This window comes from Talpa occidentalis, unplaced genomic scaffold (genome assembly GCF_014898055.3).
Source record: "Talpa occidentalis isolate TD23 unplaced genomic scaffold, MPIMG_talOcc4v2.1 talOcc4.5, whole genome shotgun sequence".
NCBI lineage: Eukaryota > Metazoa > Chordata > Mammalia > Eulipotyphla > Talpidae > Talpa > Talpa occidentalis.
The window spans coordinates 49,377,418-49,403,504 of record NW_023604861.1 but is presented as its reverse complement, the minus strand read 5'-3'; the positions used below and the strand labels follow the sequence as shown (position 1 = coordinate 49,403,504).

At 38.7% G+C, this 26,087-nt stretch overlaps 1 long non-coding RNA gene across 1 annotated transcript; it reads right to left on the bottom strand.

Annotated features, from left to right (window-relative positions):
• Positions 1 to 12,705: 12,705 nt before the first annotated feature.
• LOC129146863 (uncharacterized) lies at positions 12,706 to 24,495 on the bottom strand. Its single transcript, XR_008554165.1, has 3 exons — positions 24,437 to 24,495; positions 21,061 to 21,205; positions 12,706 to 13,041 (listed from the first exon to the last, which is right to left on the bottom strand). It is a non-coding gene; the product is annotated as an uncharacterized LOC129146863 (long non-coding RNA).
• Positions 24,496 to 26,087: the final 1,592 nt, after the last annotated feature.

Genomic DNA, 26,087 nt, shown 5'->3' with positions numbered 1-26,087 from the left:
TTCCAATATGTCTTAAAACTCCCACCTCTTCTTCCAAGCCTTGATTCACTCCCTAGAGGAGGGTTAGTAATTTCACCTTTAATAACTAAATATATCATCCTAGATTGTCTCAGAGCTCACCTCCTACTCTACCTATAAAGCCTACATACATTCCACCCTCTACCCCAAACAGGCATTTTGCTCATTCTCTCTGTTAAACTGTGACTGTTAAAATTTTGTTATTTCCACCCCCACATTGCTGCCTGACTCAGATGATGAACATATACCTAATGTGGTTTTGCATACACAAGGATTACTGTCCCTGTGTGGCTGGAAATAATGCAGGAGCGACTGCAAGGCCCAGCCTAGTACTCCATCAATGCATGATAGAAAATTCCTCTGGCTAACCCTAACTGCTAATAGAAACCTAACTGCAGGTCTCAAACTCTTGAGAAATAACTAAGATATACTGTCCAGTGATGGATTCATTCACTGACTGTTAATTTCCTGCCCCTGGATTAGTGACAAAACTTGGACCATGTGACAATCTGCTGCTTCTTTAGATGCTTCAAAGGAATGAAGATAATTTATTAAAACATGATTGGCTTTCTCCAGGTTGGTGATGCACTCATTCCCAGAGTAAAGATGAGAATTCTGAAGAGACACAGACCTTCTAGCTATGTGTCTATTTCCATAGAATGTGTTGTGAAGCTGTAACTGCCAGGAAATCTCACTGATTGAAATTCAACTACTTTTTAAAAAACTTCCATAGATTTAAAATTCCAAATCTTTCAGAAAAATACTGAGAGGTATTTTTATGTGACCTGTAGCGGGAAAAAAGACATCACTAAGTCAGCAACTTTGATCAGTGTAGTCCCCATCCCCTTTCCATCTCTATGAATTATTTTTGCCAATTTTACATATATATTTTTTCCTCCCATCTCATTAACTGATCTGATTACTAGCCAAATGTGTCAAAATTGATTAAATGCTTCATCAACTTTGATGTTAAAAGTAGCAGAAGATTTTCAATATAATATTGGAAGTCCTAGCCAGAGCAATAAGACAAGAGAAAGAAATACAAGGACTCCAAATAGGGAAGAAAGAAGTAAAAGTATCACTATTTGCAGGTGATATGATAATACACATAGAGAACCACAAAAACTCCACAGAAAAACTAATCAAACTAATCAATCAGTTTAGTAAATTAGCAGTGTACAAAATCAACACACAAAAATCAGTAGCTTCCTATACACAAACAATAAATCTGAAGAAGAAGAAATCAAGAAAACCATCCCTTTTATTATTGAAACAAAAAACATCAAATATTTGGGAATAAACCTAACAAAAGAGGTAAAGTACCTCTACAAAGAAAACTTAAAACACTGTTAAAAGAAATAGAAGAAGACACAAATAAATAGAAAGATATCCCCTGCTCATGGATTGGAAGAATTAACATTATCAAAATGGCCATCTTACCAAAAGCAATTGACAGATTCAAAGCTATTCCAATAAAAATTTCAATGATATTCTTCAAGAAAATGAACAAATATTTATGAAATTCATATGGAGCCACCATAACCCCAGATAGTCAAAAGTCTCCTGAAAAAAAAGGGGGAATAGAGGTATCACACTCCCAAATTTCAAACTACACTACAAAGCCATAATAATCAAAACTGCATGATTGGAACAAGAACAGACACATGGACCAATGGAAGCAAATAGAAAATCCAGAAATAAACCCACAGATTTATAGTCAACTAATCTTTGACAAAGGGGCAAAGAATATGCTCTGGAGCAAAGAAAGTTTGTTCAATAAATGGTGCTAGGAAAACTGGGTTGCTACATGCAAAAGAATGAAGCTTAACTACTACATCACACCATGCACAAAAACCAACTCAAAATGGATTAAAGAACTAAACATGAGACCTGAAACCATAAAATATACAGAAGGAAATATAGGTGAAACACTACATGACATACACCTCAGTAACATCTTTAAAGACATGACAGTGACAGTGACAGTGAAGGCAAAGATAAACAACTGGGACTACATCAAATTAAAGAGCTTCTGAACAGAAAAAGAGACAGTAACCAAAACAAAGAGACACCCCACCGATTGGGAGAAAATTTTTGCACACAACACTAATGATAAAGGACTGATCACAAAAATCTACAAAGAGCTGATGAGACTCAACAAAAACAAAGTAAATAACCCAGTCAAAAAATGGGCAGAAGAGCTAAAATGAAACTTCTCCAAAGAGGAATGCAAATGGCCAACAGGCATATGATAAAAATGTTCAACATCCCCTGTAATCAGGGAAACGAAAATCAAAACTATAATAAGATACCATCTTACACCAGTGAGAATGGCACATATTAAAAAAACTAGCAACAACAAATGTTGGCGAGGATGTGGAGAAAAAGGAACTCTCCTGCAGCGCTGATGGGAGTGCAAACTGGTTCAACCACTATAGAGAGCCTTGTGGAGATTCCTCAACCTGCTAAAGATGGAGCTTCCATAGGATCCAGCAATTCCACTCCTAGGTATTTACCCAAAGGACACAGAAACATTAATTCAGAAGGGCACTGCACCCCTATGTTTATAGCGGCACTATTTACAATAGGTAAGCCATGGAAACAACCCAAATGCCCAAAAATAGATGACTGGATCAAGAAGGTGTGGTACGTATACACAATAGAATATTATCAGCAATCAAAAAATATAAACTCATGCAATTTGCAGCAACATGGATGGGAGCTGAAAGGGATCATGTTTGGCGAAATAAGCCAAAAGGAAAAAGAAAAATATCGGATGGTTTCATTCATAGCAGGAATTTAGAAAACCAAAATAAGGGACCAGGAAAAAGACTAATTATAATAAAGTAAAAATCAAAATCAACAAACAACTATAAACCAAAGACACACTACAGGGGTGGGAGAAGGGAGTAGGATCAAAAAAGGGGGGGGTGGGAATTGTACGGGGACTCTAACCAAGATGAAAATGCATACATTGTGCAAAAATGAAAAATGTAAAAAATATGTATAGAAAAAAAAGTAGTAGAACAAGGAGAGTTTCTAAACATGCTGATTATATGAAACACTGGGGTGGGGTTTGATGACTTTTTCTCTAGATGTGTAATTTTCACCATTCTTTAGAAATCAGAATACTAAGAAGGTGATAACCAAAACATGTATATAGAAACAAGGTGACTACATAGACGTCAGGGAATTGAAGTGTATTTGAGGGCTTATGTACATTCTCTTTGCTGTAACTAACTTTATATACTATCCACACCTTAATTGGTGCTTTATTTTCACCAAACTATTCCTTTGTTCCTTATGTGGTTGGTTGTGCAGCCCAAGGTAAAACCAAGCACTAGCCATCATCAAATGTCTGTATTTTGCCAAAACAATAACCAGTCCTTGACATCTGACTGCAAAGCTGAGGCAACTAGAAAGGGAGTGTGAAGGGGTAGGAGTTGACAGGAGGATTACTGGCGTTTTGGTGGTGGCCATGGTATGTAAACATAAATGATAGAGGTTTGAACCTATAACCTTTAAATAAATACAGTGATGTAAACCAACTTTACCTTGATAAATACAATTGGGAAAATATGTGTATGTGTATTTTAACAGACACATGTGTCCACAATTCTTTATCTCTATGCCATATGTTCTTGAATGTAAACTGGTGCATGAAAAGGAAGGTTTGAATCATCCCCAGTTTGGATTAACATATTTGTATGGTCTCATAATGAGCTTCTCAGCTTAGATTCACCAGATCTGCATGCCTCAAGCCAAGAGAGCTCATAAAGACCAGATCTATGCAACATGTTCAATCCACTAGGTTTATTTAAACCATTCAGCTGTCAGCATATGCCCCATTCAATGTCCAGGGTTTTGCACACTGTATTTTTTCCTGTTAAGTTTATTCCAGAACCAATTCATTAACACACTAAACAAACACATCTAAATTAGGCATTCCTTTACTTTTGATTTTTTGTCCTTGCACCCAAACTGCAAAAGAGCCATTGTAAAGTACCAAACCCTGGACTTAAAATGCCCAGTATCTGGTACTGGATCAAAGACTCTCATTTATTGGATATTTAGCATCCTGAAGCTAACTACATTAAATTGTTTTAAAGAATCATTTCCCAAGAAGAAATAAACTCATACCCATGGCTTCCATTGCCCACAACACACAACCTATTTTCATGCTGGCATTCAAGGCCTTTAACCCAGGTCCTGCTGGTCCTTTTCCACAACCATCCAACATGATACTTTTGCCATCATGTTCCATGACCAGGATGCACTTTCCTCTTGATTTGTCCAAATGCCAGCCCATCACTATGCAAGTTACATTTTGTTTACTCTAAACTGTCCACACACTGCTTGGGTCTACCTCTCTTTTTTGAATCCAAATACTTATTTATCCATACTGTTTATTTCCCAAATTCTATGTATATGATTATGACTTCGTTACATCTCATCATTGACTTCTCATTTACTATTTCACTTTAACTGACTTTTCTTCTCAACTAGACCCTAAGTTTTTTGATGACCTGGGCCCCATATGACACCTAACATAGCACACATTAGGGACTCAATATATATTTGTTGATAATACATGAGAACAAAACCGCTCAAGAACCTCCAGAAACCTCTTCCTTGTGAGGGTACATCATGCACAGTGGACTGGCTGTTTGGTTCTAATTTTCCCTAACTTCATCTCAGTTATACATGATCCCAATCTTGCCTTTTTAAATCAAAACAAATGTGGGAAAAAATATGGACATTGTTAATCTTCTTGAGGTGGAATTACATATGGAATGTTTAATTTTTTTACAATAAATATATTTTGCTCTTATAATAGGAAAAAAATAAAGATCCTAGAAAATAGAAATACTTGCTTTTATTGTATGCAATTAAAGCAGAATTGAAAATTTGGATAATGTTGATGAAATTAAAGAAATATTGCAAAACAGAGGTGAAAATTTGAGGGTATAGGGATATATGTCAATTTCCCCTACCCCACCAATATTCATGCACATTAGATCGAAGCCAGGGGCACAGATAACAGAATTAACCATCACACACAGGAATGGAACAGCAGAGTCAAATTCCTGGGAAACCATACCATAAGGTCTGTACAGTAGATAATAGGATAGGAGACGTCAATTAAAGTAAGGCTATTAACTGGGCCCTTGGGCCCTGTGAGCTCAGCAGCCCCAGCACCAAATGAAATACAAGGTTGAAGCTAAGAGCAACTAAAAAGAAGTGATGTGGGAACAAAATGCTATCCAGAGAAACAATGACAAGGAAACTAAGAAAACCAACTCAGCTGTTAGGCTGTTTTGTTTTTTTTTTTTTAAGGAACAGTTGTCCATAATAAGTTAAATTGAAAAGTGTTACACCTGAAGGCACAACAATAAAAGATGAGAAAGATATTCAGAAATACATTTAAACTTTGATAAACTGTATCAAATGACACACAAGTGAAAAAACCTTTCTGGGTAAAAATCCTTTCACCACCAAATCATGTAAAGGCTTTATGAGTTTTTCCAGAAGAAAAGCACTCTGGAAATCTAAGTTATTTTTAACACTTCTATTGAAAAGGCCACTTCTCTGCTCTAAGGCTGAATTCTTTGATGCAAGTTCAGTAGCTTTGGGGTGAATCTGATTGCAGTTTTCAGAGAGCAGCGAGAAAAATCATATAGTGTTGAGATGCCACGTTTCTTCCAAGAAATCTTTTGAAAATAAGTAATAAAGATGCTTAGGCGCCTCTGAATTCTTGTGAGTTATGGCATTCAAAGGAGTCAGTGATTTGAAACAACATTTTCCTGTGACTACATTCTGTTGAATTCTAAAATGCCAGGTAGCAGTATAGGAGCAAAATATATTAATTTTTAATTCATTGTGGATGAAATACACAAATGCAATCTTCAATTAAACCAAGGAAGTGGACCTGAATGTACGAGTCAGATGATCTTGTTGACTGACATTAATGTTCATTACTAATGCCATGTCATCAGTTATTGGGGGGCAGAGGGGTAGAGATTATTGAATCAACCATTTTAGACTTTTGGCAAAGATATGCCAAATACCAGGAAGAAGAATTAGAAGTGCAGGTGCTAGTGGTTTATTAAGCTCCACCTTCCCCACTGGCTTTTTAGGAAGGATCTTGGAGGCTTCAGGGGGCAGAGGGACAGATATAAAATGATGCTGGCTCATGCCCTTTCCCTAGTTCATGTCACTGCTTGTAGGGTAAGTGAAAAATTGATCAGGTTTCCCACCCTCCCGCCATTAGCATTAATGATGGATCCCTGCGGTCTTGCATGCATGCCTGATGGTGGACACCTGGAGTAGGGTGTGGGCATGCAAAGGTGGGCACACCTGGGCTGAGTCTAGGCTTACAAGGGCGGCATCATGGGGACACCAGCAGAAAGAACGAGAGCAGAGAAGTAGAGACCACCAGAGAATGCCAGAGAGCCCAGAAGAGTGAAGACTTGCCTTGTAAAAAGCCTCCCTGCCTTGTAAAAATAATAAAAGCCTGAAAAACCACCGAGGGCTCCGGGACTCTCCTTTACCCGTCTGCTTGGATCATAGAGATCCTGCTCTGTGCCCTTCCCGCCACTGCACTCCTGTAATGCAACCAACCCATGCTGGGTAGATTCTTCAACCTTGTACCGGTTCTAACAGCCATGTTGTCTTCATGCTCTTCGCTGTCGGCGTTGCTGGACTCCGTTGTGCTCCGCCATTCTCCGCCTCACTCCTCCGTCCTTCGCACAGCACCACCACACTGCACTGTGCTGCGCCACCCTTGTAAGCCCAGCCTCTCAGCCCAGGTGTACCCACCTACGCATGCCCACAGCCTACTCCAGGTTTCTGCCATCAGGCATGCACTCAGGGCTGCAAGGACCTATCATTAGTCTTAATGGTGGGAGGGCAGAAACGCCGGATACCTTTTACCTTCCCTTACAACTGCTCTTTAGACAAAGTAACTGTGGTGGCAGCAAGGCACAGAGCAGGATCTCTATGATGCGAGCAGATGGGTAAAGGAGAGTCCCGAAGTCCTCAGTGACTTTTCAGGCTTGTATTGCACTTTTTACACCATTTGTAGTGTGGCACCCAGGTACACAGCAGGCAGGAGGGCCGGGGGGGGGGGGAGGGGGAGGTGGGGGTGATAGGGGCAGGAGACTGGCAGGCCTCCCAGCCCCAGCAAATCTTCACTCTTTCTGGGCTGTCTGCTTCTCCTTTGCCACTCTGTTGGTTCTGCAGGCATCTCGGTGATGCCGCCCTTAGAAGCCCAGTCTTAGCCCAGGTGTTCCCACCTATGCATGCCCACACCCTACTCCAGGTGCCCACCATCAGGCATGCATGTAGGACCTCAGGGATTCATCATTAAGGCTAATGGCAGGAGGGCGGGAAAGCCTGATAATTTTTGTTTACCCTACAGTAACCCAGAAATGTGGGGGAGCTCACACTCCAGTGATGGACAGAAGCGGAGACTTTGGCCAGTGAGAATAACTAGTCTCCTGACAGGAAGGAACCAACAGATAGACTCTTCTCCCTACCTCCTCCCAGCCAGATTGTTCTGGACCCGATGTTTCCATATGCCCTTCCTGGAGATGCTCCATGTGACGGAACAACCAGTATGTTTCTTGCAAGGTCTGGAGAGCTAGAAAGGCACTCCTTTGTCATTGCGTTCTCTCTGCCCTTACCTCACTTACCTTGTTCCTTCACTTCTGCCTCCCTGATTACACCCTCAACAAAGCTTTAGCACAGAAGTTTTGAATTAAGTTCTAGAATTAAGTTTTACTTTCCAAGGAAACCTAAGGTATTCACCGTAAAAAGGAAAGGGAGCTAAATCCTCTTGATTCCCTACATACCTGTGTTTTTGCTAAGTGATTTATATTTGTTAATGCTTTTAACCCTTGCCTGGAACTCTGTAGCAGATAGGACTTCCCCACTATTTCAGTGAAGCACTGAGGCCCAGTGAGGCTGAAATAATTCACCCAAGATGACACAGCTAGGATGCTAACCTGGCGTCATGCTTCAGAGCTAGTCTTCCTCCCGCCGTTCCTTACTGTCTCTAGAGCAGGACATTGGAATCTGGGAATTCTATAGTTGTCACGTGATAATTTACTAGTGGAGTTTTCAGAAGCTTTGAGGACAATTCAATGAAAACATTTTAAATAGCCACGCAAGTTCTAAAACGATAGGGTAAGTGTAATGGCAGGATGGGCACAGTGCAGGTTTTCTATGATCCAGCAGACCGGGTAAAGGAGGAGTCAGAGTCCTCAGTGGCTTTTTGCAGGTCTTTTATTGAAGTTTACCCGGTACACAGCAGGCAGGGGTACTGGGGGGCCGGGAGGCTGGCAGGCCTTCCAGCTCCCAGCAAGTCTTCACTCTGGGCTCTCCGGCCTTCTCTCACATTCCTTCTGCTCTTCCTATAGCTCTGCTTCTCTCTCAGCTTCTCTTTTGGCTTCTTCTTTCAGCTTCAACTGGCGTCCTTGTGACGCCGCCCTTAAAAAATTCACAGTCCCAGCCCAGATGAATCCCATCTACCTACGCCCACACCCTACTCCAGATGCCCGTCATCAGGCATGCATTCAGGACCGCGGGGTTCCCTCGTTGATCCTAATGGCGGGAGGGCAGAAAAGCCTGACATTTTTTTTCCTTACCCTACAGTAAGCCATCAACAAAAGCAGATGGCACAATCACCATTATTATCTGATCTCTAGATGTCACTTTATGTAGTCATTTCTAAATGGAATCACACTAACAAGCAACTAATGGTCATACAAGTAACTGCTTCAGGAATAAGAGCATGTGGGGTGGGAGAAGACACAAAGACCCAGAAGGAGAAATGAAGGAGAGAAGCTGCCCCTCCTCCCCAAGCCTGGCTCAGGGCTCCACTTGCTGTGAGAAATCACTTGGCCAAGTCCATCTGGATCATGTGGATTTGGCTGTTCTCCCATAAAGTTTTCTGAGAACAGAAAGTACAAAGGTTTATCCTGAAATTTAATCCCGAAATGAAGTAGATGGGTGTGTCCTGACTGCCAGAGACTGAAATGAGTTTTTCCTCTTTCTGCACAAAATGTTACTGGGGTTTGGGCCAGAATCACACTCTGGAAATTGGAAAAAGATAGAACTTGGACCCTGGTACACTACTCGGTTAGCCTCTCTTCAGATACTAGATTACAAAATGAAACTTTTCACTCTGTGTCCCTCCTGTGAGAACAATATGGGTTTTTTGTACAATTAAAAAGTCAGAATGTCTCCAGGTCTGATCGTCTTCTCTTAGTCTGATGGAGTCTTGCAGGAGTCTTAGTGCTGATGGAGTCTAGCAGTTACTTTTATGACCTTTTGTTGCTTGTTAGTGTGATTCCATTTAGAAAGTCTGTGAAGATGGTTCTCAATTCATATATGCTTACTTATAAAAAGAGGTGGATTTGTATATATGTGAAGAAGCCATTATTACCACCTGCCTGATATTGACACTCTTGCCTTTGAACTTGACAGACCTCCCAGAGGTCTCCCGGAATTTTGCAGTGCCAGGGTAGCAGCAAGTTCCCTGAGCATCGTTGCCAATAGGGGCTGAGTTCTCAAGGAGGCCTCTTCCTTTTCTGTATTTTCCCTGCCTGCTGTGCAATGGCATAACAGCAATGCCAATACCCCTGCTCTAGGACATTTACCTCTTAAAACTAGAAGCCTCCCATTTCCCAACCCACCCTCAACAACCTGTTCAAAGAGCTTAAAACACATCTCAAATTTTAACATCCATCACCTGGAGATCTAGAAAAATTGACGTTCTAATTTGGTAGATCTGGGTAGAAGGTCTGAGCGTCTGCAGTTCTAACACACTCCCGGGATATGTCAGCACTGCTGATCTGTGAACCATACTTCGAGAAGTGAGAGCCCAGAAGAACATTCTGTTTTTCTTTTGAATATTTTTGAAGAGTATTTGGTCCCTAGAAAAAGTTGTCCCTTCAAAATGCCTCAGTGTTACTGACAAGGCCTCTGAGAACTCAGTCTCTGCAGACAAGCTGTTCTGGGCCCTGCTGCAGAAATTTTCAAACAGATGGGGCTGAAGTTAGAAACAGTGAGCACATCACGTGAGAGCTGTTCTCACGGCCGCGTAGCTTTTGCTCGCCATACAACACAAATCCAATATTGACCTAAGGGCTCGCTCTCAAAATTTCACATAAAAAATGAATTTTACTCACACCCATTATCTACATAGGCTTGTTCCTGAGACTAGCAAACTCATTTTATTCAGTCTCAAACTGGCTATTTTCCTTTGGTTAATTTCAGTTATTATATGAGGTAAGAAGTTTTAAATGCTAAAGGACATAAACAGAAGCAGTTTAATTGTGGTATTTAAATTCTGTACTTGATTGAATAGAAGCAATTCTTGTTACTCTATTCAGAGTTTTCATTTTCTGCTTGGAGAGTTCACTCATTTTCATATCCCCCCCAAAAAATCTATTGTGGAAAATGTAGCTTGTCCAAGCATGTTTAACTGTCAACGAGATACAGGAAGGGGTATTGAACTAGGTAACTTTCCAGACACTCTTGAAATGTTTAATATGTATTACCTTTTACCCAAAAAGTGTAGCTACATATTATCTTGGGGAGAAATATATCTTACTTGGAGAATAAAAATAAACCTATGGTTCTATGTGAATTAAAGTAACTCTTAGATTTATACCTTTCATTAATTTTTGAAAACTACCTGCCTAGATCAAATCTTTTCCACTACATTTCACTAACACCCTTCTGGCTTCTATTCTTGTTTCTAGAAGGTATGTATTCTGATGAGACATCTATGCCAATGCACATTTACCAAAACAATCTCCTTAACTCTAAGAAGATTAAGACCTTAAGATGTATCATATCATTCTCCTATTTCAAGACATTTACTCCAAATCTATAGCTCTCAACCTGCCACTTACCACCCTTCATCAAATAAATTGACAATCAAATCTTCAGAGCTGGGAACCAGTCTACTCTTTAGCAGAGCAAAATAAGGATGCCTCCATCAACAATTTAGTCTTAGTTGTTTGTCTTCATACTGACCTGTGAATTTAATTCTGTCATAGTTATTTTCTTCTTCAGTGAATTTTGGTGGCTTGTGTCTTGCAAGGAATTATTCCATTCCATTTAAAATGTTAATGAAGGGGTAGAGTCTTTCATAATATTCCCTTATTATACTTTTAATGTATGTTGGGTGTGTTATGATATCATCTTCATTTTTGATATTGTAATGTTTCTACTCCCTTATTTACTAGTCCCCTAAGGTGGAATCATAGACTATTAAAGTCTCTCTTCCTTTATAATATAGGCACCTAATGACCTATTTCCCTCTAAGCCTTGCTTTAATTATATTCCGCACATTTTGGTAGGTTATACTTTCATTTTCATTTAGTTGAAAATATTTTCTAATTTCCTTTGATATTTTTTCCTCTGGCTTATGAATTATTTAGAAGCATGTTATTTAATTTGTATGAAATTTGGAGATTTTTAGATATTGATGTTATTGAGTTCTAATTCCATTATGGTTAGAGAATATACTTTGTGTGAGTTCAATATCTTTAAATATGACAAGGTTGTTTTATGACATAGTATATCTTGTTAAGTGTTCCATGTATAATTGAAAAGAGTGTGTAGTCTGCTCTTATTTGGTGCAGTGTTATTGTTGAGGTCTTCAATGGTCTTGTTTATTTTTTGCCCATTTGTTCTATTCGTACAAGTGTGAATATGGAGTAAGAGAAACCAGTTTTACAATCTTTTTGAAACAAACCAAAAATATGGGCAAAATATATGCAACAATGATTTTTAAGGCATTGGATGTCAGGCAATGAAGGCTGCAATCATGAGAGGTATGGAAAAAATGAGGTAAGCCTATAGCTTCCCCTTTTATTCCTTGAGGCAGTTATCAGGCCATAATTCAGAAAGTAGGGCTATCAAAGCAAAGCCCAGTGGATTCCCCTAATTAAGGAAATTAAACTGAGCACCAGATAGATCTAAGTGACTAGAATTTACAATAAAAGTAGCAAAGGTGAGAAAACCGCCCAGTTTTCTGGGCCTCGGAGATCTGCAGAGGATCCACTTCAAGTGTTCTTGAAAAGTATTCATTACAACATGTCTGCGAGCAAACTACCTGATGCTTGACAATAACCATCCTAAAGCCTTTAGAATCCACACAGGACCTGGCGCCGGGTCTGTTATCACCAATCAGAGTAGAAAATCTCATAACACATGTAGCATCTAATAGAGTGCTCACAAGTATCTTATTTCAGTAGTGGGAGATAATTAACCTTAGGTTAAATTCTGCTCTTATCATGACTAAAAAAGTATTAAAAGCAAAATACAGAAAGCTCAGACTTGTCTCAAGAATGGTAATGGGACCTGAGAACCTAGTACTTTAGCAATTTACAATAAGCTTGTGATCTTCTGTGAGCATTAATTTATCTCGCTTTGAGAATTTCTCAAGACTGAGCCACTGGAAATAAGATATTTATAGGAAAAAAGACTGGGAATAACTGAACACTAGGATTCTTTTTTCCTGATGTTGACTTAGACAAAATTTTAAGATTTTATGATTTTTTTTCTTTTTTGTTTTTAAAGACATTAATGACAGCATTAAACAATTCATGTGAAGTGCTCTCTGAGGAAAGTTACTTGATTTTTTTTTCCACTAAGCAACTTGTTTCCTAGGAATCTAGAGAGACAGTCTATGTGAAGGAAAGGAAACAACCAAGGAAAGTTAGAGGACAATTGCAGAAACAATCTTGGCCCCTGCTGCTCTATACAGAACAGCCTCACAACCAGAGCAACAGCAATAATCTCAGAGCATATTGCTGTCCCCAAGCCATGCTTCCTCGTCCTCTTCCCCGCTGTAGAAAGGGGACAGAATGTATGTTCATTCTACCTCAAAGACCTCTGGTAACATAAAACACTCTACTGGGGCTTAGATTTTCTCTCCCACCGTTCTGGCAAGTCTCTTCAGAGCAAAAATGTAAGGGTTGACCAGGCTAAGCCAGCCATGAAAACCTATGGCAGAAAAAAGAAATTACAAAATGTGTAAAAATAGTTTTGCCGTTTTAATTTTAGAGCATTAGGAATGGACTTTTCAAATCAAAAGTAGCCCAATAGCTATAAATATCTAGCTGTTAGTTTATCTACTAGACTGCATAGATCAAACAACTCATTCTCCCTCCCCAAAAAAATAAAAGTGGGAAGAATTGTTCATTGCACAAGATGATTTTTTTCAAAGCCTTTGACTATCCACTTTTAAAAGGATGACATTCAATAAGAGCTAAAAGTCTTACATTATTCACTCCTCTTTGAGCATCTCTTGAATGTGGTGTCTGATCATATGTTTCTGGAGAGATTCCCTTTGTAACAGCTGCCCAGCAATCCATTAAAATGACAAGCAAAAGGCCACATGGTGTGCTAAGTGCACTTAGTGCAGCACTGACTGGAGAGATGACAAAAAGGTTTCCTCTAGTCAGTTTCAAAGATACCTCTGTACCTGTGAGGTATAGGAAGAACTTTCAAGCTAATGTAGAGTCATCTTTGAAATTCCAGGAATTGGAATAGAATCATGAAGTTATGGGGGGCCTCCCTAGTGGCACAAGGGGTTAAGTGTCAGCACTATGAAGTTATCCATAGCCACTGCAGCACGAGTTCAATCCCCGGCCAGGTAGGTGACCCACATGGTGCAGCAGACCTCTCCTGTCTCTCCAGCTGCTCCCCTCAGCAGTGTATTTCAGTGGATCTGCCTGTTCTGCTTCCCACTCTGTCTGTGGTGAATCCTTTCACACACACCCCACACCTCTGGCCTGTACCCCAGTTCTTATATGCATAAATAAATAAATCTTAAAAGAATCATGAAGTTATGGTTTCAGGTGAATAAAAGTGATTTTAAACTGGTATTAGAAACCTAAGAATGCAAAACTTGTAACTCTCATTTTTGTATAGCGTGTGGATATCATTGAGTAGATGACACTATTCATTGTTGTCTCTACTTACAAACAAAGCTAAATTATTTGTTCTAAGTTAAGATGGATGACAAAGAACTGTAGGTAACCTCCCTGGGACTTTTTTAGACAACAACCTTTAATACCCATGGTTCATACTATTCAGAAGTCAAACTCTGTCAAGTAAAGTTTAACAAAGACAAATGTGAAAATTTTGCTGCTTTGACACAGGACTTTTAAGGAACTCTATTTCTAGTTAAGGTGAGCAATAATGAGCTAACTTGAGAAGTAAATACTGGATGCTTTCTAGCTATTTAGCAACAACAAAAAAATTAAAATTGTGAACATGTCCAAGTATTTTCTTTTTAACTTATTTCAAATAATTATAGGTTCACAAACACAAAACTAGAATAAAATAGAATTTCATGAACTTTCATCCATCATCCTTAATGGTTATACCTTTCAAAGGGTAGTGAAATAGGGCCTGCCTGGTGGCACAAGGGTTAAATTCTCAGCGCTATCAAGCTATCACCAGCCATTGCAGCATGAGTTCCACCCCCATCCAAGGAGCTAACCAACTGCCCTGCTCCCTACTCTGTCTCTGGTGAATCCTCTTACCACCCCCACCACTTCTGCACCACTGGCTTAGACCCCAGTTCTTGTATACATAAATGAATAAAATAAATCTTTTTAAAAAATTAAAAATAAAAGGGTAGTAAAATATCAAAACAGGTAAGTTGACAAGGCATATTACTAAACTACAAATCTTATTAATTTTTTACCAGATTTTAAGAGAACTCACTATATGTGTATAAACTGTATGATTTTTATCTACAAGTTTTATTAAAATTTCAATAAACAGATTCTTCTAACTATATATTTGAGTGTACCAAATATCAATATTTGATCAGTTAAAAGTGATGACTAGTAAATTTGATGATTCTCGTTGTGCCATTGAGAATTTACAACATTCCATTCTTTAATTGTATTTAGTTATTGAGTTGATTTTTATTTTCATTTTCCATGGAAGTGAACAATATGATATCTTTGAAAAATAATGCAAAACTTTTTTTTTACTAGTGGCTTAAACTGAAATATCAATGCTAGGGCAGATAGAAGCATCATTAGCCTGTGGAAAAGCTCTATCAGTAAAAGGTTTATTCAATGATAGTTCAAAATTTTCATTCTGGGAATCAGATGTTCAAAACTGATCTCAAGAGAGATACAAAAATGTTTTAAAATTCAACTAATTAAAGATTGACCCACATGCAATAATTCAAAACATGTAGCAAATTTAGGGAGTGTCCATTAAAAGCATATAAATACTTGGCTACAGTAGCAAAGATAAAAAATTATCATATTAATGGGTACACTAATTGATAGTTATCAAAAACTGAGACTCATTTAGGAGAGGACCAAATGTATTTCAAAGAAATATAGAAATTGTACAATAATCACAAGCAATCAGTACAGGAGCTGGATGTTGTTAAAATATCCCACAAAACCATGTCTGCAACTAAAAAAAGATTTTGGTGACTCTTATGTGGTCTGAAAAACCCAGGTAAAGCAACTAATCAACATCATTATATTGCATTTACCCTGCTCACACAGACAATCTTCATCGTACCCTCATTTAGAGCTCTAAAACCATACTAAGTAAAATAAGTCAGAAGCAGAAAGACAAATATTGAATGATTTTACTCATGTGAAATATAGAGAAACAAAAGAAAGAAACTAACAAACTAAACCAGACCAACCCTAGAAATATGGCTGTAGAACAGAAACTACTAAAAGGAGAAGGAAGATAGAGGTGACAACAGAATGGGGAGGGACCCAATGGACTGATGTGGAGGACTATGTGCATTTTGGTGGTGTGTTTGCTGTGATAACAAATATCTGCGGAGAAGTGAACTTATACCCTAAGTCATAGACAGTGTAGCAAACCAATGTTACCTCAATACAATAAGAAGTAAAATAAAAAGTACATTAGAGGATTAGGGCAATTAACACTCTCTAAAATCACCCAATTTTTGAAAATTAAACATAATATTTATCAGTTTAAGAAAATTACCAATGTTAACGGTGCATATGTCTTGACTAAATCTTATTTTCTTCTCAGGACTCCAGAATTTTCATTATTATCTATAAAGCAGCATGTTCAAACCATGTGAACATGGTATGAACTTTTCCAGAGAACAAAAAACTAGGACACTCCCCAACTTAACACTGAGGCTATCACAACTACATCACCAAAATCAGACAAGAACTGTGTATTAAAGGAAAATTGTAAGACAATATAACTCACTTGGATATGTAAAAAAAAAAAAATTCAGACATGATAAAAAAAAGCTGAATCCACTAAGAACAGAAACTACATTCTAATCAAGTTGGGCTTACCCCAGAGATGCCTGAGTGGTCACCATCAGAAAATCTCTAGTGTGATTCATCATTCTAATATAGAAGGAGAAAACTCCTGGATCGTGATACAAAGAGCATTTTACAAAATTTCACACCCATTCAAGATTAAAAACAACATCAACAATTTGATAAAGACATGGTAAGAAACAGAACAGAACTGCCTTAATATCGTTAAGGTTATCTACGCCAAATTTATAATAGTTAAACGTTAGAAACATTCCCTTGAAAGTCAAGAACAGGAAACTGTTGCCCAATACCACTATGCCCGTTACACATTGTTCAGGTAATTCTGGACGGAGCAGTAAATCAAAAAAGGAAGAGTAAGAGGAGAAATAATATAAGGATCAGAAAGCAGAAAATAAAATTCTCATTATTCATATCAGATTTCTAATTAGAAAACTCAAGACAATCTACAAACTATAATATGAGGTAACCAAGTTTGAGATGCAAAATAATTTTCAAAAAAATATTCAAAAGTTATTTTCATTTCTATACACAATGTCAATAACACTAGTTAAAAATTATAATTTTAAAAGTAAAGCCAAATGTAATGGCGACAACAAAAAGGATACCTGGGCATAAATTTTACAAACTATGAGCAAGAACTTCTCAGAAAACAATTCTAAATGCTATTGAAAGACATTTAAGATCACTTAAATATACCATAATTAATGGGTAAGACGTTTCAAGAGACTTCAGTTTAATGTAAAGTTTGTAAATTTGTAAATACTTAAAGATATCAATTTCCATATACATTATTTACAATATTTGTCAACATCCAAACATTTTATTATTTCAAAATGTCTGTAGAAATGTGCTAAATATGTAGCTAGAAGATAGTGTGGGGACCTACAAAATTTCAAAGCATGTTATAAGTCTACAGTAATTACAGCATTGTTTAATTGGATGTCAGGATAGAGATTGTCCAGAGGAAACCAGTAGAACTCACAAAAGGCTTCATATCAATGTGGAAATATAAGCAATGGAAATGATTATATATTTTATGGAATGACAGGCCAAGTTTGATCCCTAACTCAGTGTATATGAAATTGAGTCTAGGTATTTTTTTAATTAATTATGTTGACTAAGACTCTCAGAAGGAAACTAAAGCATATTTTTACAAACTTATAGGAGGAAAATCCATCTTGAACAAGACAAAAAGTTTTAACCATGAAAGATTCAATATTATACTCAAATTTAAAATTTGTGCTAAACATATCAATGTGAAAAGAGAAGCCAGAAGAGCAAGAATATATTTACAACATATATAGTTGACAAACGGTGAGCATTGAGAATTTTATACAAAAATCTAAAAGCCTCCTAAGAATGAATTTCAAAAAAGATAAACAACACAACAAGGGGGAAAATAGTCAAAAGCTTTGAAAAGGTGTTTATTTCACTGGAGAGTGATTACTAGTGGATATTAGATGTTCCACTAGAAATCAGGAAAATGCAACTTACAATCCTAATGAAATACCACTTATACCTGTTAAATGGGTGTTAAAAAAAAAAGATACTTGACAATAACAGCTTTTGGTGAGAGTGTGCATTAATGGAAATTTTAAAACCTGTTGGTGGGTGTAAATTCATTCAACCATTCCGAAAAATAATTCAGCGTCCTGTAAAGCTAAACAGGTAAATACACTTTATGTCAGTAACTCTTCCCAGAGTCCATATACCTATTGTCCCTTCTACTAATAGAACACCCTCAAGTGTTAGTTGGTCATATGGCTACCCAACCACTAAATATAGTCTACTGATCTCTGCAGGTAGATGTGACTAAATTACTAAGTTCTGGCAATAGGATGTGTAAAGAAGTGACTTGTACAATTTCCAAACCATCTCTTTATAGACTCCAGATTCTCCCCTACTCCACTCCAACCCCCAAGTCAGGACATGGATGGAATCAGGAGGAGCCCAGACAATTTAAACAGTGGTATTGGTAATGTTTTAGTTAGCATTGTAGTGTTGTTCATTCGTCCATTTTTCTTCATAACTGACATGTTGTTTTGTGCACATCATATAAAGCATAGTTTCAAGTTAAGAGGAAAAAATAAAAAGAAGCTTTCTCTTTGGTGTTCTACAAAGCTGTGGGGCCTATGAATACAAACAGTGAATTCTGTTCATGCTGAACAGGTCAGAGTCACACCCAGCTGAGCCATGAGGCTCAACCAGACTCCTGGTGGTCCCAATGGGAAGGCCATCCTCCCTGCCCTCATTTCACGTGGATGAGAAAGATACTCTTTACTATAAACAGTCTCCTATGCATGAGCTCAAGACATTGGTCAGATTCTTATTTCCTTCATAGCTTCCTTTACCTCCACCTCATAGATACAACCGTAACATTTCAGTCCTTAATATCCGCTTTGGGCTGCCAGTCCCTATATTTCCTTGGACGTTCCTAATCCTGCTTTTACAGCATTGGTCTACCAATCACCTTTGATTCTGTATTTATCCCTTCTGCCCCCCAACCAAATCTTTCAGAGACATTTCTTCACACTTGGAATAATTCTCTTTCAGAAGCCAATCTCTGCAGAGTACCAAGTTACTCTGCAGAAGAAAGGGTAGATTTTAAACAGAGGCTGTCCTCTAACATACTGGACTGGTAGTTGCTGGTGTCCAATGAAGTCCCTTCATTTTATTTTATTTTTTTAAATATATATAATATATTTATTTATTTTATTTAAATACTTTATTTTATATATATATATTTTTAAAGATTTATTTATTTATTTATACAAGCACTGGGTACAGTCAGAAGCACGGGAGGGTGAGAGAATTCACCAGAGCCAGAGCGGGGAGCAGAGCAGGCAGAAGGACCAAAGTACACTGCTGAGGGGAGCAACGGGCAGCAGGAGAGGTCTGCGTGCCATGTGGGACCCTCCTCCGGTGGCTGGGGAGCAGCCGGGGATCGAACCGGCGCTGCAGAGGCTGCGGGCAACTTCGCAACCCAGCACTCAACCACTGTGCCACCAGGGAGGCCCTATTTTATATAATTCTTACATATTTTTTCATCTTTGCACAATGTATGCCTTTTCATTTTGGTTATATTCCCCTTACAATTGCACTTCCCCCCTTATTTTGACTCTAGTCCTTCCTTTCCCTGCCCCTCCCTCCCCCGCCTTCATTTTAACCACCTGCCTCCAGTCCAATATTGATAGCACCAAACTCTACATGAGATGAAGGCAATTCCTCTTCCACCAAAGCTCAGGGCTCATGAGAGTGATTGCACTAGTTCTTATCCCTTCCTACAGCTCATTCTGTCTCCACGGCCTCACCATGATCATCCTTTTCCCATACCACTCATTTCCAGCTCTTTGGCAATCTCAGTTTAGTGACTGTGGTGTCTAGTTCATCTAGTTCTCTACCATACCTTAACTTGTGACCTTCTAGCAAAAGATCTCCTTGAACTGTTGCTCTAGGGACTGGCCCTTCCATCCAGCTGCTGGGACTCTATTTTTTTTCCTTCTGAATGTCTTCCACATACTGACCCAACACATAGCCTGGGGTCTAGCTCAGGGTTCTAGGCAACAACAACATGTATATACACTGTGGGAATATCCCTTTCTCTGGCATTTTGTTTTTTTGTGATATTGAGACACCAAAGGGACTTGTTTTTGAACCTGGGGAGATATTTCCTGATCTAAATCAAAACTCATTCTTTTGCAGTCATAATATAATCCCCATTGCCTGGCAGCCACCATTGCCTACATTCCTAACTATTGACCAGCCTCCTAAAGTTATAATATTAATCACAATAACTAATATTTTGTGGGTACATACTATATGGGTACCCATGATGTGTTTAACTCTACATTTAAACACTTTACAAATATCATCTGTTAAAGATATACAACCCAATGAGGAAGATAGTAGCTTATCTCTAGATAAGGGAAACTGAGTTTAAAAGAGGTTGCCTTCCTAATATTTGGTAGAACATGGATTCAAATGCTGACATACTTAGAGCAGAAACCTTAAAATCTTGAATTCAATACTGCAAAACAGGTAAAAGTGTGTAATGTTTGATTTCTTGGAAAGTGTTCATTGAGTACACAGAAACAAGCAACGAAAACTGGCTGTCCGTCACTAGATGGTAGTTTCTAGTCAAAGTTATTAACTAATCAAATATGTGACTAATCAAAGATAATGGTCACAGTTTACATCTTAGGAAAGACTTTTACTTTATTCTTATAGAGTCTTTCCAAGGAAATAAGCATTCTTTTAAAAACTAATTTAACTTTTGGGGGAAAAGATATTCTTGGCTTCCCCTACACTAACAAAAGAATTTACATGTATATATATTTCATAAAGGACAATATTATAACCACTCCCTTGTATATACTCCTAGCCTCTCTTTCTATATAGAGAAATATATTAGCTAGCTAGCTAGCTAGCCTTCCCTCTATACTAACAAAATATATATGTATAAATGTTACATATACTAACAAAAAAGTATATATGTATAATTATGTATTTAATATATACACATACATAATGTATAAGCATATATGATAAAGGGCAACATCATAACCACTCTCTGGCATACATTTCCAATCCCTGCGAGCTTTCTGCCTCTATATCTGTGCAGCTAATATAGCTGGAGAAAAACACACAATCACACTGATTGATCCTACTTTAAATTCATGACCTTAAAAGTCTAGTCGATTCTTACCTTACAGCTGCCCGACATTTGTATTACACTTTCTTTGTTCATTCCCTCTCCTATTTTGCTAGACAAGTAAAATGGATTCTTTTTATTCACTGTAGTTATGTTCATCAAGTGTCATGAACACTGAATAAATGCTGAACCAGTGCTCCTAAGAGAAAATCAGAATTAGATTCCTGCAAGCTTTTGGCCATACCATTCTCAGCAACTGATCAGTCTATAATCTCATTTTATGTGTTTTGTATAATGACATCTTATTAAATGGTATTCATTCATTAATATTGAACTCACAGGCATTGTAACTCGTGCCTGAATGAAGCTTATCTAACACAAATGTTTTCTCCCTAAGGCACATCATAGCCTTCTTGAGTTTAGGGACACTCCATAGCACTCTAGAACTATGCTTGGGGTGGCATTTTAAACACTGAAAACACCAATAAAAAATACAAAACTGCTAAAAATGGGCTACTAAACAGACCACAAAAAGGACCTTGATTAAAGTATGGGAACTGAAAAAAGACAGCTCTTCGCCTTGCTTGCTCTCTTTTGGGAGCGCACACTTTGAGCAACTCAGTGTGCACAACTCAGTGTCTCAAATGACCTTGGCAGCACCCGAGTACAGACTTGGGGGTTACAAATTAATTTTTTTAACTTTTTTTTTATTAACTTTATTAATTTATTTCACTACATCATTGTTCAATTTTGGACAGTCTTTGATTTCTCCCCTTATGTAGATCCTGTAGTCCTCCATAGACCCCATGATCCATCACCATATCCCCTTGTGCTTCTCCCTCCCCTGTTTTAACCCCTTCCCCCTCCCCTGATGTATGCCTCAGTTCTATGGTCAGCTTGCAAATTAATTTTAATGAGTAGGTGAATCTGTAAATACAATCTCCATAAATAATGAAAATCTACATTTTTATATCCTCTCTTCTCAAGCCTTCATCTCCTGTCTATCATCATTCAAACCTAGGCCTCTGTTTCTTACCTCTCCAAGAAAATTGAAGCTATCAGAACTTCTGAATTCCTGCCACCACCCTACCAGCATTTCAACATCTTCTCTTAAATACTCTACCTTCCCTTCCGCTATCAGAGATAAGTCTTCATTCCTGTTTAAAGTCAGCACCTGTCCATCTGGGCACTAAGACCCCAGATCTTCCTACATTCTCAAGACTATTGCTCTTGCTGCTCTGCCCTTTCTGCCAAAAATCAGATTTTTGCTCCCTGAGTCATTTCCATTCATGCCAAAATGTTGTACTTTCTCTTTTCTTGGCAATCTTTCTGGAAGTCATTTTAGGTATGATTAAGATATTAATGCATTTTAGAAAAAATCCCTATGTCTGTCCATAATACTAAAGAAATAATCATTAAATCATGAGATTAATTGCAGCAAGATTTATAAAAGTAAAAAGACAATTGAAAGCAATTTAAATAAACAGTAAAGAGTTGGTTAAATATATACAATAAAATGCTATACAAACATTATAAATGGCTCATTATTATTTAGTAATGTAAAAATACTCATAATGTAAGCAAAAGTAATCTTAGTAATCTTACTAAAAAGTGATAAAATACTCTGCTAAACTGTGAGGCCATTTGTTCTCAGCTAGATTGAGATGGAAACCCATATTTTAAAAAGATTTATTTATTTATACATGCAAGAACTGGGGTACAGGCCAGAGGTGCGCAGGGTGAGAGGATTCACTAGAGACAGAGTAGGCAACAGAACAGGCAGACTGACTGAAATACACTGCTGAGGGGAGCAGTGGGTGAGACAGGAGGGGTCTGCTGCACCATGTGGGTCACCTCCCTGGCCAGGGATTGAACCCATGCTGCAGGAGCTGCGGATTGCTTCATAGCACTGAAGCTTAAGCCCTTGCACCCCTAGGGAGGCCCAAGATGGAAACCCACTGAAGTTACTCTAGATGTTGGCTCAGGTGGTCACACTAAAACTATACATGTTTCAGTAGCTTGTTTCTAGGGTATATAAAAGCAAGCCAGAATTGCAATGTCTTCTGCCTTTAGATACACCCTATTTCATGGTAAAAATAAGAATCTCACTAAGGGGTATTCAGTCTAACAAAATGGCTGCAAAACTGGTGCTTGGGATCACCCTCCCTCCCTTCAGAAACAGAGGCCATGGACACTTATATCCAGCATGCCTGGTGGAATAAGAACAAACAGCTCTTCAAAAGCTAAATCAACCGTGAGCCAGCTTTACAAAAATAAAAAGTCCTATATCAAAGAGCGAGGGAAGCCTTTTTAAGGCAGGGGGAGGTGTGTTTGTAGTAACCAAACATTTCAAAGCCAGACAGCTGTTCTGATTCTCATAAATGGTGACCATGGCAACTCCTCAGCTCATATTCTTTACCAGATGTTTTGAGAGGTGACAAAATTTCCCAAAACCTAATCCAATTCCCCAAAATAATTAAGATTATCATCAGACTCTAAAAGTTACCTTTGTAAAATATTAATCAACAGTCCATTACATGAAAAAAAAAAAAAGAATAAGCACTAGACTTTAAATTTAATACTGTTTTCATTTTTAAAATGCTTGAGTAAATTAGGCCTTTCATTTTCACAGCAATCCTGGGCTTCTTAACTGTCTGGAACCCTGTTTTACAGGTGAAGAAAGGGATTAAGTGCTCAGTGGGATTAAATGCCTTGCTCAGTCACATTTCTGATAAAATGCCCAGGTGAGAGCCCAGAGCAGCTGCTCCTGGTTTGTAGCTCCAAGCTTCATGCCTGGCTGTAGAGTGTTTTTTCTGGTCTTTGAAGATGTGCACCCCAAAGCCATCACCCACCATCCCCCACCTCCTTTTCACTCTCCCCAAACACATACCACTATACCTTTACAAATTCTAGCAACCCTTTTCCACTGTCTGCCTGAAAACTCTGCATGAGTCAAGTTCAAAGATTAGATTCTACCTTTATAGGAAATATATATTTAGGTTAGATAGGTGTTTAATAACTTCTTCAAGCCACACAATTTTCTGTATTCTTTTGACTATATATTTCCACTGCCCAAAATAAAAATAAATATTTCTACAATGAGGAAAAATTAATCACTTTCAGTATTTTTTAAATTATATCCTTTTCTTGCCTATGTCTGTTTGCATATTATGACATAATTTTGACCCCTTCACAATCCAGTCTTTGCATGGGTTCCTGATTTCTGACCGATCAGCTTCCCTCTTTGCTCAAGACTTCTCCCACCTGGGCCTGTGTTAACCACATGCCCTAGAGGAATGAACCTCATTAACATAAACTTGCTGTCTGGCTTGGGCTCAGAAACCCTGGGAATGCTATCTGGAGAAAGACCTAGAATCCTTTAACTTAGGATTTTACTGAAAATAACAAAACAATATGACTAAACATATACCTTGAGACTTAGCACTCACGACCTCTGACCTAGAGGTCAACTCTGCTGCTCCAGGCAGAACTGCTTTTTAACTGTCGTAGAACACTGGGAAAGTTCTTAACTGACACTGACAGCAATGTCCAGCCACATCTCTTGATGCACCTGATGGAGCAGGAACCCTGTAGGAAGATTTGAAACCAATGTATTTTCAGATATTTCTGCTGGACTGAGTGTTCCCAGAGGAAACCAGTCTGAGGGGGGAAAGCCTAGAAATCCAGAAAGAAAAACCCTGTGGCTAAAGAAGTTTAGCCAATTGGATCTGATGGGGCAGCAATGCGCAGCCACCAGCTAGCAGGCTTGTCCTGTGCATCCCTGAGCCAGCTCACCTACCTGCTTGCCCCCCATCCCAGGGCAGTGGCAGGCTCCAGAAAGGAGAGAGCTGTTGTGCAAAGGAAGGAAGATGTCATCCTCACCCCAGCCCTGATGGGCAGTGATCCAGAGGGGATGGGCAGCAGTTTATCCCAGGGGACTAGAGCCTGGAGAAGGGGGCAGAGGACTGTAAAGCATGTGGGCTTTTCTTCTATGATACAAGTCACTGTGCTCCCCTCTAGATACTTCTGGAAGTGATCACACATTCCCAGAAATGTAAACCTACTTAGAACTCCTGGGGGGCATTTTGAAAGAAGGACCATGAAGTGGGGGAAGAACTGAAATTTTGCTGGGAGAAGAAGTGGGAAGAAGAGCAGAGAGAATGTCACTACAGATGTGGAGCCTGGGCAAGCAGTAGCAAAGGAAACTAGTCAGAAACTGAAAAGGCTGTGTAATGGGTGCTGCTATGAATCTGGAATTCTTCCCCTTAAAAGGGTCAAAGTTAATGCTTAGCCAGAGCGGATTGTTAGGCCAATCTGGATCAGAGGGGATTGTCCAGGCCAATCTGGATCCTCTTCGTATCCCATGCATTGCTGATCCATAGGCCAGAACATCACTGGGTATCCCCTTCTTGCTTTGGGATCTTATTTCTGAGACTTGGACTTCACTTAGGCAGTTGCTCACTGAACAGCCTCTAATACAGTGCCCTTCCCATTTATGCTATGGCAGCCCGGCTCTCCTGCACTATGCTGTGAGCTTTGCCTGCCCACTCCAGTCCAAGCTGCTGGGCCTGTTTCTGTGTTCTCTTTGGCAACTGCATTCTCTCTTCGGGACCCTCTGTCTGACTCTGGTGATCAAATAGGGTTTAAATCCAGTTCAGACTTTATTTCTGTTCCTTTTCTCCTCAATAAACATTTTCTTTCTCTAAACAAAATAAATAACTAAATCCAGTTCAGCAGCTGAATACCAGTTCAAAAAGATCTTTTGGACAAAAATGGGGATGTGGTAATAATTTGAACACACAAAAATTTCTTGCTTGAAATTTGAGGTGAAAAATGTTCTCAATTAGTCTAAAAGAGGAACATCAATCTGTTTCTGTTGCAACCATAAGCAGCACGCCTCTTTAAACCTCCACCCTTATTGCCTTGCTGTAGTGACTAATGGCAAATACATTTTGCCAATTTTATGCCTGTCATTAATGCAAACCTCCATAAAGCGGATCCTCAAGCGTTGCTGCCCACCTCTCTAGTCATTTTGCTTCTTTGTTTCTTAACTTGCCAGCTGATACCCTGATACCTAACCT